A 12,873-nucleotide genomic window follows, 5' to 3' on the forward strand; every position below is an offset into this window, starting at 1 on the left:
ACTTCTGATTTAAAGCAACAGGTTTATGTCCAGTGTCTGTTAGCACTCATTAAACTTGTTTATCTTTAATCTCATTTATATCATAACTTTATTTCATATGGACTACTGGTCTGAAATAAAGTGCAGTGAATTGGATCAGTCGAGGCGGGGCTGGTGGAAAGACGTCTCATCAGGAAACTCAATTACAACACAAACTAATCAGAGTTCAGGAAATCCAATTTACTGTGAAGTGACTCAGTCTGTGCTGAACAGAGAGACCGAACTGAGGCAGAGGAGGAAACTTCACAGGAGAACAAAGAGACAGGAAGTGTCTCATAAACACGCATCGAGCTCCCCGTGTGACCTTTTCAATGATCAATATGTTAAAAAGCAGCGAGATTTATCTGTTTTTCCGAAAAGGTTTGACAATTACACAACCAATAAACAACCGGTGAGGAGGAGGAGGAGAGAGAGGAAGGTTAGCCGAGAGAGGGAGAGGCTCGTTTTGAATAATGAATGAGTTGTTTGTCTGGAGTCCACACACACACACACACACACACACACACACACACCACACACACACACACCACACACACACTAAACACACCTTCCCTTTTTGCTCAAAATAGTGATGCAAAGCTACAATCTGCCTGAAAAACAACCATAGAAATCATGACACCAAGCTCACACACACACCAACATACACACACATACAAACCATCTTGTGTGTTTGCTCTGACACCAATAGTCATTGATGCGGTTCAGGATTATACAAAGACTTGTAGAGTTTGTCTCGTCTACCAGCTGAAGAGACAAAAAGGAGGAGGCCCCCAGTGTGTGTGTGTGTGTGTGTGTGTGTGTGTGTGTGTGTGTGTGTGTGTGCATGGAGATTTTATTAGTCTTGTCCCAATTAGTCTCACAGAGGCAAACACACATTTCCAAGCATCAAATCTCAGTGAGCTGTGACTGGCGTTGACCAGAGGGCCTGTGAGGTTCTTCCTCTGGTTTTATTCATGTAAATGATTCCTGCTCTTTTTTGAGGACAAAACTCTAGTAATGAAAAACAAAACATAATCCATTAAAGGATGCAACAGTCTTCTGGTTTTCTTCTCACTGTGTTTTTGTCTGGGATAATGGGCTGCTCTTCGTTTCTGGGGAGAATATATCAGATATTTGGTCTGACTCAGTCGATTACAGACCTCGTCCTGGTCCTGAACAGGGTACCAGCTATTCACCCTTGCAGGATTACTGGAGGGATTTTCCCATCCAGACTATATGTGTTTAGTGGACTTGGCTTCCAACCGTGTCCCCTGTTGAGTCTTGTGGGGGTCACTGCAGGACTATGGGTAACCAAAACTGCTCCATTCTGTCTTTAACTGGAGTGAGAGCTGTGTCCACAATCTCAGCAGGAAGTGAAGCACATGCTCAGTGGGTCTCTGATTGCGATCTTCATGGACAGGGTCTCAAGGCGCGGCGAGGTGGGGGTGGGGGTTGGGGGGTTCTGGTTTGGGGACCTTACAATTGCTTCCCTGCTCTTTGCAGACGATGTGGTTCTGTTGGCTCAAGCAGACCGTGACTTTATACAAGCACTGAAGTGGTTTGCAGCCGAGTGTTACAGCAGTGGTAAATGAGAGTCACCCAAGTCTGAGGTCGTGATCCTCTGCTGGGAAATGTGGGATTTCTTTATCCGGATTGTGTGAGAATTGCTGCCTTAAGAGTAGGAGTTTAGGTACTGCATCTCCTGCAACAAAAATGAGGCAAAAACGGAGGATAAGGTGGACAGGCGCACTGGTGCAGGGAGCTCATCCTAAAGACAAAATCTATGTTTCAACCGTTATCAATGGTCATGGTGGGAAGTTAATGAAAGAAGGAGACTGTGGATACAAGTGGCTGAATTGAGTTTCCTCTGTAGCATGGCTGGACCTCAGGACCCTTCAGGAGGAGCTTGGAGACGTTGCTGAGCAGAGGGATGTCCGGACTACCATTCTCTGAATGCTGCCACTATAACCCTTTGCTGGATAAGCAGCAGAGATTATGTTCCTGAACAGTTAGTGCTACTTCACTGAGTCAATAAAAAACAAGGAAGGAAATCTGTTTCAAAATGTTCACAGCTGCCTCACACATATAAAAACTCTTAAATCAACATATTTCTTCCATCAACATCACAATTGTTAGCAACTCCTAACGATCGTTATCATAGCGTCTCTGTCGACTGAAACTGAAGTCAGTGTGACAGATACATCGGTTTAAAACATCATCCATCATGAACACAGCGTCTGAGTTACAGATGCAGATCCTGAAGACCAGTGCCGAGGCTGATCCAGGCATACTTACATAAAGGATATGTATCAGCTAAAAATAAATCCATACAGTATTGTAGCACTGCCGTCAAAAGCCTACAGAGCGAGCAAATCGTTCAATGCTGGACTGACAAAATAACTAAAATAACACAGATTCACCAAACTCCCAACTCCAACGCTCTCTTTCTTATTAATAAAACAGTAAACAAAACCCTTCAAGTAGCAGCTTCTCATGCCGGCGCTGACCTTCACTTTCACTGCTTAAAATAATAAATGATGCCTGCACAGACTGAAATGAAACTTCAACAGAGAGAGGCGTCTTCCTGCTACAGCATCACATGACATTAGTTTCAGGAATCACATTCTCCAAGTTAAACTTTCATTTATGTCATATCAGTAATTCAAGTCATTGGACTTCACAATTTTGAATCAGGACTTCAGGACTCCTGAAAAATAACGTGTGTCAATATTAAGTCGTCATATACTGTACATACAGAATTTGTTGACCGAGTGTGTTTCTGATGACTCAGTACCAATAACAATGTAAGTCTTCAGTATTAAAGGACTCAGACCAGGAATGGACCAAAACCACAGATTAGATGATGAATAGATGTTAAATTGTGATTCAGTGTGATTATCAGAAAATGAAGATTTATCTCTTTTATATTCCCGAGTCGACTCAGAAGCAGACAGGGTGGTTTTTTTTTCATGACTGCCTTAAAGAAATATATTTAAAGAGTCCATACTGGAGTACCTGCTGTTCTCTGAAAGCTTGGCACTGATATGAAGTGTCGATGTACAGGCTGCAGCCATAATGTGAGGGGGAGGTATGAGGCTACCGAACAACAGACAGACAGAGGGGGACTTCAGCTACATCTGATTTTTTTTTTTTTTTTATCTAATCCAGTCAAAACTACGGTGGCCCTGAGAGCTCAATGCACTGCAACTTAAAAAAAACACACAAATAGACGAAACAAATTCAGAAAACTTCTTCATCAATTTGACAACACATGTGCTGCTACTGTTCACAACACAATGGAAGTGTTTCCAGGTGACACAAATAAGTGATGAACCTGGCTGGGATGCATTTGCATGGACGTATTATGATACATCTATCATAATACATTCATGTGCATTTATTGTTCAAGGCTTTTAGCTTCAAAAATCACAAGCATCACAGCATTGAACAAGTGCATCCCAGCCTGGTTCTTCGCTTTTTTGTGTCGCTTGGACCAGGAACTGCTGCGCTCTGATACTCAGCAATGAACTGACACTGACTCTAAATGATCAGAGACAACTGAAGTTCATGATGATGAAAACTCTTCTGTCTGTCAGAAATAAACTGATCCCAAGCTCAGAGTCAAACTAGAGCAGATTGAAATCTCAACCTCTAAAGCTGTTCTGCTCATTAGCATCTCAGCTTACACACATACAGACACACAGCATGTATACACGCATACACACCATCAGCTGTTTGACTCATCACTGTGTTAACTACCAGCCAGTGAACGAACACACACACACACAGATTGTCTTTGTAATCATCGCACGCTACACACCAGGAGGCCTCGAACCCCTAGTGAGTGTTTGCGCGTGTGTGTGTGTGTGTGTGTGTGTGTGTGTGTGTGTGTGTGTGTGTGTTTGAGTGAGTGAGTGAGTGAGTGAGTGAGAGAGAGAGAGAGAGAGAGCCTGAGGTTTGATTAAAAAGCTCTTTTGTGGTTTTGAGATGCTAATCTTTCTATTATCAGCAGGATAAAAGGGAGTTTAGCTGCTTAAAGACAAACAAATGACTTCTGGCAGACACACACCATACATGGCTAATGAGCGCTTTGTGTAAGAGCTTGTGTGTGTGTGTGTGTGTGTGTGTCTGTCTGTCTGTGAGTGAGTGCGTGCGTGCGTGCGCAGGTGTGTGTGTGTGTGTGTGTGGTGACAAAACTGACAAACATCTAAATCTGTCTCAGGCTTCACAGCTACACGAACACAACACCTGAAGAAGAAATCCCATCATGTCTGCGACAGGAGGCATTCATGACATCACTCCTCATGTCAGCTTAGACACGGAGGCCAACTGTGATGTCATCTCACAGGCTGAAAGGCTGGTCCAGTCCGTGGATTGAAGTCCAAGCTCCTCACAGAGGTGAACTAGATCCAAAAAGCTTTCAGGACCCTGGATCCAGTTTCTGAGCAGTGAGCGACGACTAAGCAACACAGCCTCTGACTGGTTTTCACACTGACGGGTGACCGTGAGGTTGAAAAATTGTTACTGGACATAGAAAGTCTCTTAAAAAATATATAAAATAAAATAAGAACACATGCTTCCAGAAGCAGCAGACAGACACAGGCTGCATCCACACTAATACATTTTAAAACTAAAATCTAATCTAATTTGGACGTAGCCACAGCCACAGAGCAGCTGGTGAACATAGTGGAGCATTTAGCAGCTAAAGAATCAGATATTTCCCTCAGGAGCTGGTGGAGACAAAACACAGAGCTAACTGGACTGAGATTCATCAGGTGACACTAACGCCACTGCAATAAGATTATGTTGTTGTTCTGCTGGATGTGGAAGTACATGTTCACCACAACAACTATAGCACAAGATTTGTAAATGTAATTTCAGCGTGTTACACTGCCTCAAAGAATCAGTTAATTCAGCTTTGAGATGCTAAACCGTGCAACTACTGTAATTTAAATTAGCTTGTTTAATTTAGCGATTATTAACTGGTCCTGCTCAATTGGCAACTTCTGGGGCTGAAAAATTAAGCCAACACTGAGGTGACAAAAACTGCAGTTCCTCAAATGACCACTTGAGTCTGGATCCAAAAGTGAGTCAAACCCCATAGACTCCCACCTGCTAATTTCCTCCATGACAAGTGTTAACATTTTATTAAGGCCCAAAGTTATGTATAATTAAGAGTGTGGCCACTTTGAGTGAAAGGTGGGTGAGTTGATGCTTGCCACAAACCAGCATGCACAAAAGTTTCAGCTCCACACGCGCCCCACCTCTTTGCCCATTTGTGGATTAGCTGGGAGTTAGGGGCGGAGTCAGACACTGCCAAGATAGCGACGGTGGGCAGCTCACTTTGAGCTTCAAAACCGCTCTTCAGAAATCTGTGGATGTTAAAACCAGGTTGGTTAACCTCCTTCACTTTACTCAGCAGTTGGTGAGTGAGAGACAGGAACTTGTCTCGTGTCTTGAGGATTAACTGACAAATTTAAACTATAGCTTCGCTGATACATTCACAGATTTACTGCCAACTTCTCATTCTCTCTCTCTCTCTCTCTCTCTCTCTCTCGTATTAACTGGATTTCCCACCTCTTAGTTGTTTGCCTAACAACATCACACCTGACATCATGATTTACAAATTGAGACTGGGTAGTTAAATGCAGATAGATATTTAAAACATAGGTGTTGTGTACTTGATCCCCTGAAGATGAGAGCAGAGAAGAAATGATGTGAAGAGAGGATGAAGAGGATGGAATCAAAATGAGAAAAGACGATGAAGGCAGATTAAATGAGGCGAGAAGAGGAAAATAAGATTTATTTCTGTGTCTTTATGTGAGCTCCACATGTGGTGTGGGAGTTTGGGAGCTGTCTTCACACTTCTTGCTCACACACACACACACACACACACACACAGATACTCATTATCATTATTAATCAAATGCATTCATTAGTTTTCCACCTGCACCTCAACAAACACTCCTATGACCGAGCTCATACATAAAAAGCTGCACCAGAGAACAGACATCAGTTTGACGTCCTCCAGCTTCTCTTTGGAAGAAACATTCATGTCGATGTGATCAGTCTTTGATTACCTCTGAACACACTACAGGCTCCTCTCAGATATTCACATCTGATCTTTGAGCTTCACAGGCTGAGATCTCAGACTTTGGTTTTCACACTGGAAAAGATGCAAACTCAGCCTGGGCAGCAGCTTCAGTACAGGAGTTACAGTACAATTAATACTCACTGATGATACTTTTTATAAAAAAAATATTTGATTTTATGTTCAAGCAAAAGTTTCAGTCTGGGGAAAACACAGTCAGTTGCTCAGACAGTGAACGCATCACTGCCCACTTACTGTAACACTGTGGGAAATATGATATTGGTAATTAGGAAAAGAAAGAGGAGGAATGGCACTTCCTTGTGTAACAAACAATTTCTTTGCTTCACATTTCATTTCTTACTGTACTGGTGTAATTGGGAACAAAAGGCCAAATGGAAGGAATTAGAATTTGGAATGACTCCTAATTTTCCCCTATAAGCCACAACTGCTGATAGAGGACTTGCAGCCAAATTGGAAGATTAAAAAAAAAAAAAAAAACCTGGATAAATCTCACTTTGAAAATATGGCATAAGGTGGTTAAGTCATGTGAAATCCAAAATATGTTAAAACTTTTTAGGTGGTGTGCATATGACACAGAATTTATTCCCCAATAAAGGGGAGATAAAACATTTGAATCCTGGATAGGGAAAGGACTTACAACCTACCTGTCATTTACACACAAAGGTGCACTACAAAGCTTCCAGTCTTTGCAGGACAAACATGGCCTAGAGCAAAAGGATTTTTTTCAGAGGAATTAGGCTCCCTGAGGAGGATTAGGGGGAAATTTGAAGTTTTCAATGGTCTTCAACTAACTCCGTGGACTGGAGAGAACACTGTTGGAAAAAGATATTTTAAGACTCCACATCAGAGAAAATATTAGAATACAAACTCGGAACGTTGCAGACAATGCGGTGCAACGGAGGCAAATCACTTACATATATTCTGGGGCTGCCCCAAAGTAAACCTATATTGGAGTGTCATTCACAACACATTGAGTACAGTGTTCAAGACTCAAATACTACCCTAAACTTGGAGAATCTGTAGCTGAGCCACGTTTCATGCATGAAACTGAGGAGGGATATAAAGCTGCTGCAGGCCCTTATGGCCACGAGTAAAAAATCTATTGCTAGAAAGTGGCTAAACTCAATACCACCTACATTGGAAAACTGGCATGGAATACTTAAAAATATTAAAAATTTCTTTGAGAATTCAAAAAGACAAATTCTATCAAATTTGGACTAAATGGGTCGAATTTATAACCCCAATCCGAGCAGACTTTGTATGACCCCAAAGTTTCATGTCCTCTTCCTCTTCTTGATGGAAATAATATAAATGTAAGCTCCCTTGGTTCGAATTTATATAGTTACTTCCTTTAGAATGCAAGGCAGGTGGAAGTAGAAATTTGCACAGGTACGTAAGGTGTATACATGTGGCTGGTGGGAAAATAAAGATCTGTTCGTGGGTAAATGTGTTAAACCTGATTATGCAGAGGAGTATACAAGGACGAATTCTCCTGAAAGTGTGGATGAAGGTTCGGAAAGTTCCCGGAGGACTAAGGACTAGGATTCTTAAAAATTGTGCCCAACAGTTGGAAGATGTATTCTGTTTTATTTTAAACTTGTCTCTCCACCTCCACTGGGCTCCTCATCTGTGGAACGATTCCAACATTGTACCTTCAACGCTCCACATCTCTCAAAGGCTGCAGGTCTGTGAAGGATGTGCTTCTGAAAACAGTACAGGAAAACCTGGACCTGCTCCAGTTTCTTACAGGGCAGACAGGGGGGTTGACGATGCAACAGGCATCCTATTAAACATTTTCTGGCACACACAGTGGGTGCAAAGACCTTTGAGTCTTTATTGATTGATCTTTATTGATTTCTCCTCAGTTCTTAATTGTATCCAGCCTCATATTGTAGCAGGAAGGCTACAACACTGACCCTCGTCTGATTTGTTGGCTGATGGATTTATTAACTGGAAGGTGTGAAAGTTAACGGCGTCTTATCTCATGTTTTTCCCAGTGGTGCGTCCTCTCGCCTCTTTTATTTGTGCTGTACACAAACCAGTGCCAAAGCCAGTTTGTGAGGCTTCATCACAGAGATGGTGTCTCTTCTCAGCAGAGATGACCCTGATCATGGTCCCTGTAGGAATGATGCAAGCAGACGCGTTTACAGCTAAAGGGAAGACAGTAGAGTTAGGAAACATCCCACGGTAATCTCTCCTGTGCTGATCAATGATCAGGCTGTTGAGTTTGTGCAGCTGTATAAATATCTGTATTGATGACAAGCTGACCGCGGAGCTTCAGGTGGATGCTGTGTGTAAAAAAGCCCATCAGACACGACCTTGAATGACTTCACAAGGTTAGGACTTCAAAGAGTACCCAGTCAGTCCTGGTTGACCCTCATCCCCCCTGTTCAGGGATTTTAAGTTGCCTCCATCTGACCTCAAGTACAGTCTGTCTGCATGAGGACAAATAGAATGAAAAACTAATTTTTCCTGTTTTATTTTGCATTTATTGTCATTTATTACAGTTTTTCTGGTGGTTGTGTGGTTACTGCAGACTGTAGAACATAATGCCCCTAAAATGGGGAATTAGGGCTGTATTTTAACAATCCAAAGCGCGAGATCTAAAGCGGATGGTGCAAGTGCATTAAGGGCGTGTCCATGTATTTTTTGCTATTTTTACGACAGAAAAAACAGTTGCTACACCTTGGCATAATGCTATTATAATGGCACAGTGTTTCACACACAGTTAGATTGCGTTTGTGGTCAGTTGACATTTTGTGCCTGACCAGTGAGTCTAGTCCTGACGAAGAAAACCTGAGATGTTATTTCAAGGAAAACACTGAGTAAATGCATAATGAAAGTTTGGCTTGTTTCGTGATGATCAGTCACAGGTCACAGATCATAGATCATGCTGTCACTCATCCTCCTCCATGGGGCTGGAAACAGGAGGTGAGGGCAGAGGGTTCATGGAGCTGTTAATGCTGTGATGTCCTGACTGGAATATGAAGTCCTGGGTCTGTTAATGTCCCTTAGGAGACGTACGAGGAGAATAATTTATGACTTCACACGTTATATCACACTCAGGTTCTCTCTGCAGCTTGTCAGAGGACGGGGAGTTTCTTCTCCTCGTCCCTGCTGCTCTTTTCATCTCCCCTCGCTTTCTTCTCCACTCTTGGTTTTTTTCTCCATTTCAGTTCAATTCCCATCTGTCCCTGTTTTCTCTCTAATGTCTCTTGTCTCTGATTGGTCGGGAAAGATGCACGTCCACTTCAAAGACTAAAAACAGCATTGCTATTCTGCAGGAGAGGAGGATGAGCTACACACAGAGAGAAAAGATTGAAGTAGACGGTGAAAGAGGAAAAAGGTAAAATAGAAAGAAGATGAGGATGCTGGTGTTCGAGATGAGATCCGGTGTGTTTCAGTGAGCGTTGTCTAGTGGGTGAAAACATCACAAGCTCGTCCTACAGAAAAAGGTTCGACTTTCAACTGAGCTGCAGGTCGACATCACCCACACAAGTTTGAGAAACTCCTCTGAGGGTTTGTGCAAACTTCAACATACTGAACTAAATATTAAAATATGTACACTGCACATGAAAGTATAAGTAGTTAAGAAAATTATTATTATTAATATTCTTTTTTGCAAAATAACAATTTCCAAGTGAATATTGTCTACCTTTGTGCTGCTGTATAATCTTAATCATCTAGATAAGTCACGTTCATGTTTAAGAATCAAGCATGTGAACCGCATTACTACTTGAGCATTTTACCTCCCAGTAATGCGGCTTGTGATTGGACGAGAGAGGATTAGAAGTGCAGGTGATGGTTCACTGTAAGGTGACACTGGTGCAAACAGTTTTTAAAAGGTTCCATATTTGACACTTTTCCTGTGTTTTATTTGAAGTGTTGATCCATAAGAGAATATTTGTGGTTTTAAAAAGCAAAAACATCTGAATGAAGAATCTCCTCTCTCAGGCTTCTTTCTGGGTGGTGGGAGGGGCTTTGGGCGTGGCTGAGGGCGGTGACTGCTTTGTTGTGGCATCACAAAGTTACATAAGTCCTGACGGCTCGTTTTAAGGCTCAGTTTCTGAATACAGCCTCCACACAACCTTCACTTTACTCTCATATGAGACAAAGATAATCATCAAAACCTCACGTAATCGATTCATCATTTCAGCTCTGATTTAAATATGAATCAGCTGATTTGATGAGGTCAAAGAATGTGACCATGACACCATTTAACACTGGTTTATGCTTCTGAGCAAGGCATGCTGGGATTTATCATAAAGATGACAGCTGGCAGAGAATCCAAGCTGCAGCTAATCAATCGTCTTGTCCATCACGTGATGACCACACTGCACCTTTGTGTGTGTGTGTGTGTGTGTGTGTGCGTGCGTGTGTGTCCAAACTCTCAGTATAGAGTAAACCACTAAGTGTTTGTCGTGTAGGGAGCCATAAGTCTGTTCATCAGTCTCATGATTTTATTGCTTCTTTCATTCATTCATTCACTCATTCTTTCATTCACCTCTAGCCCTGACTTAAACCTGAAACTGACTTTACATCTAAATTTAAAATCAAATCTTAACCCACTTACACCACTTTAAATTGTAGAGGTGAGTCCCACAGTGTCAGAGGCGTCAGGTCTGGACCCGACAAACCAGGGTAACACACACACGCACACGCACACACACACACACACACACACACTTAAAGCTGGACCTTCGCAAGTGCATGTGCGTACCCGTGTGTGTGAATACGCCTACTTACTTTTTACATAATCCAGTATGAATAAACATGAGATGATTTATGAATAAACATGGCCGGGGCAACACTGTGAACACACACACAGACACACACACACACTGCTGGGAACTCTCAGGAGTTGATGAATATTCATGCAGCAGCATTTGTCGTTCGTTCTCACACTCGTCCGTTGTGTTTCCTCTCAGTCAGACTGACAGCTCTCTCAGTCTGGATTGACACTCGTCCTGCTAAGCTTCTCTCTCTCTCTCCCCTCCTTCATGTCTTTCTCTCCTTTTCTCTCTCTTCTTTTCCTCTTTTCTTTTTTACCCTCCAAGAAACCAGTCCTCCTGTCCTCCTCCCTCATCATGTCACTCTTCCTTCTTTCCTGCCAGAGCTACATCCTCCTTTCCCCCTTCCCTATCTCCTTTCCTTGTTCCCCATCAGGTCATTTGTCCTTCTTTCCTTAGGTTACTCTTCATCTCCTTTCCTTGTTCCTCGGGGCATTCTTCCTTCTTTCCTTTCCGACATCCTCCTCTCCTCATTCCCTGTCTCTTTTCCTCATTCCTGAGGTAACTTCTCCAGGTCAGGTTCGGGTCATTCTTCCTTTTTTCTTCACTTATTTCCTTGTGTCTTCTTTCCCCATCTCTAATTCCTTTCCTTTTTCCCGAGGAAACTTCCAGCTTTCCATCCTTACTTCCTTCTATCCCTCTTTCCTATGTCATTTCCTCTCTCCTCTGTGATTCTTCCTCATTTCCCCATTCACTGCCACCTTGCCTTGTTCCTTATCAGGCCATTTCTCCTTGTTTCCTTATCTACTTCCTCCCCTTCTTCTATATGCTCTGTCCTTCATTATAGAGTCATTCTTCCTTCCTTACTTTCTTTTCGCTTCCTTCCCTGTCTCCTTTCTCTGCTCCTCAGGTCGTTCTTCATACTATTCTTATCTACCCCCTCCTTTTTCTTCTGTCCTTTCCTTCCTAATCAAGGCATTTTTCTTTCTTTCTTTCCTTATTTTTTTGTCTTCTTTCCTCGTCCCCTCTGTGTTCCTTCTATTTCCCCTTCTCCTCTACTTCTTCCTTATATCGTTTCCTGGCTCCTTCCTTCTGTTCTCCTTTCCTATCTTCCTTACTTGTTCCTCATCCAGTCATTCTTTCCTCTCTCCTCATTTAGTTCCCTCTCGCCTTCTTTCCTCATCATGATATTATTTCTTCTTTCCTTGTGCTCACCTTCTCTAAATTTCAGATTTGCTGTTTTATTGTTTTATCTGATTGTAAACTGAAAGCTTTGAGCTTGTCAGACCAAAAAAAAAAGTAAGATGTTACCTGTGGCTATGGAAGCTTGTGGTGAGCTTTTTCATTATTTCTGACATTTGACAGATGAAAAGATGAATCAAAATGTTGACAAATATCTACTTATTAATCCAGAGAGATCATTATTATCAGCTGCAGCTCATGAAAACAGGTTTTAATGGAAGAAATGTAAATTCATGACTTCATTTCTTATCTACAGACAACATTAATCATTTCACAGGAGCCTGCGAAACAGAACCATGATGAAAAATCGTTTAAAAGCAACGACCAGACCTTGTGACACGCAGGTCACCTGACAACTAATAACACATGCAGAACAAAGGGAAGTTCTGAATCTGTGTCTGTGTAGTAACACCACAACGACAACGAAAGAAGTGCGACAACCTCCATAACACCAACAACTGCACAGAGGCAGCCACAGTGGGAAAACCACGATGAGACAAAGACGTCAGAGAGACACAGAAAGGGACAGTACGTATATTTGACCTGTACACGCTGAATCCCATTTTCCTTTCCTGAACAGAGTCGAGGTTTTCAGTATCAAAGTCCCACTCAATCTGTCACTGTGTAAATTTGTGTTGTGATTTTTCGCCAGAGCAGGTGGTGGAACAGACCAGAGACCAGAGGCCAGACTGGGACCAGGTTATCAGTGGTGCAGTGTGGAGGAAAAAAAAAAGCTGCAGGGAAGAAGTGAAACCAGTCATCTAAAAATTT

The sequence above is a fragment of the Seriola aureovittata genome, chromosome 9, assembly GCF_021018895.1.
Source record: "Seriola aureovittata isolate HTS-2021-v1 ecotype China chromosome 9, ASM2101889v1, whole genome shotgun sequence".
NCBI lineage: Eukaryota > Metazoa > Chordata > Actinopteri > Carangiformes > Carangidae > Seriola > Seriola aureovittata.